Source organism: Triticum dicoccoides, chromosome 6B, assembly GCF_002162155.2.
Source record: "Triticum dicoccoides isolate Atlit2015 ecotype Zavitan chromosome 6B, WEW_v2.0, whole genome shotgun sequence".
Lineage (NCBI taxonomy): Eukaryota > Viridiplantae > Streptophyta > Magnoliopsida > Poales > Poaceae > Triticum > Triticum dicoccoides.
In genome coordinates, this window is record NC_041391.1 from 630,109,776 (window position 1) to 630,114,884 (window position 5,109).

A 5,109-nucleotide genomic window follows, 5' to 3' on the forward strand; every position below is an offset into this window, starting at 1 on the left:
CGACGGGGTGGCGGCGGCGGCGTCGCAGGGCGGCACAGCGTGGCGGCGGTGGCGGATCAGGCGGCAGTGCTACGGTTCGGGCGGGGTGGTGGGACGGGCTGGCAGCGGGGTCGGGTCGCGGCATTTAAAGGGCCGGCCGGGTACAATGTCATAGTCAGACACGACCCGATAAGGCGGTTCACCTTTTTTTAAATAATCCTGGTGCAGAAAAACTATTAAAATAAATACTAAATGGACTCCAAAAATCCTGAAATAAATTTTCACGGTCCTCTAATAATATTGCGGAAAAAGTGAACATTTATTTGGGCCTCTAATGCAATTTTGAAAAACGCATTTTTTTCTAATTCAAATAAAATTGCAATAAAACTCCGAATAAAATTCTTATTTGATTTTAATATTTTTCCTCCAATATTCCTTTATTTTGGAGAAGTCATTTTATCACCTCTCTTTTATTTTCATAAAAGAAATGTTTGAAGAGAAAATAATTAAAACCAAATGATCCTCTTTTCAAAAATTTGAGAAAACTCAAATATGAAAATAACAAAATCCGCAACTCTCTCCGCGGGTCCTTGAGTTGCGTAGAATTTCTAGGATCAACCAAAATGCAAGTAAAATATGATATGCAATGATGATCTAATGTATAACATTCTAAATTGGAAATTTGGGATGTTACAAACCTACCCCCCTTAAGATGAATCTCGCCCTCGAGATTCGGGTTGGCTAGAAAAGAGGTGCGGGTGGTCCTTCCATAGGTATTCCTCTCGTTCCCAGGTGGCATCATCCTAGGTATGGTGGCTCCACTGAACTTTGCAGAACTTGATAACCTTGTTGCGTGTGACTCGCGCGGCTGGCAAACTCGAGAATCTTCACTAGTTTCTCCTCATAAGTCAAATTGCTATCCAATTGAATCGTTTCCGGTGGCACTGTATCTCTCACCGGAATATCGGCCATCTCTGCGTGGCACTTCTTCAACTGGGAAACGTGAAACACATCGTGGACTCCTGACAATCCTTCTGGTAATTTCAGCTTGTAGGAAACTTCTCCCATATGTTCCAAAACTTCGTATGGTCCCACAAAACATGGTGCTAACTTTCCCTTAACTCCAAAATGCTTAACTCCTCATAGTGGGGACACACGAAGATACACTATGTCTCCGACTTCGTAAACCGTGTCATGCATTTAGAATCCGCATAACTCTTCTGCCTAGACTGGGCTACCTTGAGTCTATCACGAATCAACTTAACCTTCTCCTCAGACTTTTTAATCAAATCTGGTCCAAACAACTGATGGTCTCCAACTTCATCCCATAACAACGGGGTCCTACACCTCCTTCCGTACAAAGCTTCGAAAGGGGCCATTTTCAAACTGGCTCGATAACTGTTATTGTAAGAGAATTGTGCATATGGCAAATTGTCGTCCCAACTAGATCCATAATCTAGCGCACAAGCTCTCAACATGTCCTCCAGAATCTGATTGACTCTCTCGGTCTGTCCATCTGTCTGTGGATGAAAGGTTGTATTGAACTCTAGCCTGGTACCCAAAGTCTCATGCAACTGATTCCAGAACTTTGAGGTAAACTGGGTTCCTCTATCTGATACAATGGTCCTCGGAACTCCATGCAGACATACGATCCTGGTCATGTATATCTTTGCCAACTTAGCACTGGTGTAAGTGGTCTTCAGTGGGATGAAATGAGCTACCTTCGTCAACCGATCGACTACAACCCATATCGAGTCATAGCCAGAACGAGTCCTGGGCAATCCCGTGATAAAATCCATGCCTAGCTTGTCCCACTTCTATTCGGGTATCGGCAATGGTTGTAGCAAACCTGCTGGATTCTGATGCTCTGCCTTCACTCTCCGACATACATCACATACTGTTACATACTCCGCAATATCCTTCTTCATTCCGGTCCATCGGAAACTATCCTTCAATTCCAGATACACCTTGGTATCTCCTGGGTGAATCGAATACGGCGAATCATGGGCCTCTTGCACAATCAACTTCCTGATCTCTGGGTCATTAGGAACATATACGCGGTCTTCAAACCATAAGGTATCGTGCTCATCCTCATGAAGTCCTTTAGCCTTTCCTTTGCTCATCCTTTCCTTTATCTCGGCAATCTCCTTATCAGTCTTGTAAGCTTCACTGATCTTATCCATCAAGGTAGAGTGAATTTCCAATGCTGCTACATAGCCTTTCGGATCTATTTCCAAACATAGCTCGCGAAGATCCTCTGCTAACTCCTTGGGTAATCCGCCGGTCATAAGAGTGTTGACATGACTCTTGCGACTCAATGCATCGGCTACTACATTAGCCTTTCCAGGATGATAATGCAACTTCATATCATAATCCTTGCTGAGCTCCAACCATCTCCTCTACCTGAGATTCAACTCCTTTTGCGTGAAGATATACTTCAAACTCTTGTGATCCGTGTACACCTCACAATGGTTTCCGATGACAAAATGTCTCCATGTCTTCAATGCAGGCACTACGGCTGCTAGCTCCAAATCGCTTGTAGCATAATTTAACTCATGGGGTTTAAGCTGTCGTGAGGCATATGAAACAACTCTTCCCTCCTGCATGAGCACTGCTCCAAGTCCTCGACGTGAAGCGTCGCAGTACACTTGATAATCCTTCCGTTGATCTGGAAGAATCAACACTGGAGCTGTAACAAAATGTTTCTTCAACTCCTAAAAACTGGTTCCGCACTCCTCAGTCCATTTGAACTTGGCGTCCTTCTTCAACAACTCCGTCATGGGTTTTGCATTCTTAGAGAAATTTTCAATGAACCTTTTGTATCCTGCGAGTCCAAGAAAACTCCGTATCTCTCCAACTAACGTGGGTGCTTCCCATTTAGTCACAGTGACAACCTTGGTGGGGTCTACTGCTATTCCTTCTCCGGATATAACATGTCTGAGGAAACCAACTTCCTTCAACCAAAACTCACACTTGCTGAACTTGGCATATAATTGATGTTCTCTGAGCTTTCCAAGTACCAAACACAAATGCTCCTTATGCTCCTCTTCATTCTTCAAGTAAACCACAATATCATCAATGAACACTACGATGAACTTATCCAAAAACTCCATAAACACCTGGTTCATCATGTTCATGAAATAGGCACGCGCGTTAGTCAAACCAAATGACCTAACGGTATACTCATATAGCCCATACCTTGTGGTAAAAGATGTCTTAGGTATATCCTGCTCTCAAATCTTCAACTGGTGGTATCCTGATCGCAGATCAATCTTGGAAAATACTTTAGCTCCTTGCAACTGGTCAAATAAATCATTGACCATCGGCAGTGGATACTTGTTCTTGATTGTCACTTCATTCAATCCATGATAATCAACAACCATACTCAACAATCTGTCCTTATTCTCCACTAGAAGTACTGGTGATCCCCAAGGTGACGAACTTGGGTGAATATAGCCTTTATCCAGTAACTCCTTAATCTGCTTCTTAATTTCCTCCAAATCCTTTGTGGGCATCCGATACGGTCTCTTAGATATTGGCCCTGTGCCTTGCAAAAGCTCAATCAAAAATTCAATGTCTCCATCCAGTGGCATGCCTGGCAACTCCTCTGGAAATACATCAGGGAAATCCTTTACCACTGGTACTTCCTCCTGTACAACTCCTGATAAGGAATTCACTTGAGTCCTCTTCGGCACATGTCGGGATACATACTTAATCCTTCTTCCTTCGGGGGTGGTGAGCAAAATGGACTTACTGGCGCAGTCAATGTTCCCTCCGTACTTCGATAACCAATCCATGCCTAATATTACATCCAGTCCTTGTGACTCCAATACTATTAGGTCTGAGGGAAACACGTAGTTACCAATCCTTAATGGTAACCGATCACACCATAGGCTAGCCATATACTCTGCTCCTAGCGAGGTTACCAACATGGGTGACATAAGGGCTTGGGTTGGCAGGTTATACTTATCGACAAATCCCCTTTATATGTATGAATGCGATGCACCAGTATCAAAAAGAACGACTACAGTAAATGACTTAACCAAAAACTTACCTATAACTACATCGGGTTGCGCTTCAACCTCCTCCACGTTAACGTGGTTCACTTGTCCCCTATTGAAAGGGTTGGGCTTCTTACCAGAGCTTCCAGTGCCATTTCCATTCATTGGTTTTGAACACTCCGTGGCGTAATGTCCATTCTTCCCGCACTTGAAACAAGTAATGTGACTTAGATCCTTCTTGGCGGGCATTGCTGGGTTGGAACGGTTCTGGTCGTTGCTTCCTCCATTCCCATTCCCATTCTTGGGGCCACTATGGTTATGCGAACTTCCTCCATTGGCATTATGGCCTCCATAGTTATGGTGAATGTGTCCTCCCGAGTTCGGGGTAAAACGAGGCCTCTGCTGAGATCCTGAATTGTACTTCCCTTGTCCATACTTCCTCTTGCGGTTGTCAATCTGCAGCTGCTTCCCTTCAATCATAAGAGCTCTATCTACCAACTCCTGGTAGTTGTTGAAAGTTGCCACCATCAACTGCATGCTTAGCTCATCATTCAGTCCTTCCAGAAACTTCTACTGCTTAGCGGCATCTCTACTGATGTCATCTGGGGCATAACGTGCTAGCTTACTAAAATCATCCACATACTGGCCCACTGTGCGTCCTCCTTGGCGCAAGTTGCGAAACTCGCGCTTCTTCATGGCCATAGCTCCCGCTAATACATGGGCAGTGCAGAAAGCCAGCTAGAACTGGTCCCATGTGACAGTGTCGATGGGGTAAGTGGCTATGAAATTCTCCCACCATGATGCTGCGGGTCTATCAAGCTGATGTGCGGCAAAACACACTCTCTCTGCATCTGTGCATCATGCAGTGGTTAGCTTCCTCCCAATCTTGCGGAGCCAATCATCTGCAACAATCGGCTCAGTGCTACTAGAGAACACCGGCGGATTCAACCTCAGAAAATGGGCTAAGTGATCAACAGGTGGGGGCGTAGGTTGTTGTTGTTGTTGTTGTTGTTCCCCTGGTTCTAATTCTGGACTAGTAGCTGCATCATGGTATTTTGTTGCTGGATCAACTGAGTGACCTCCGGCGGGAAAGCAAATCCATTGTCACGTATCGGAGGCATCTGATGGG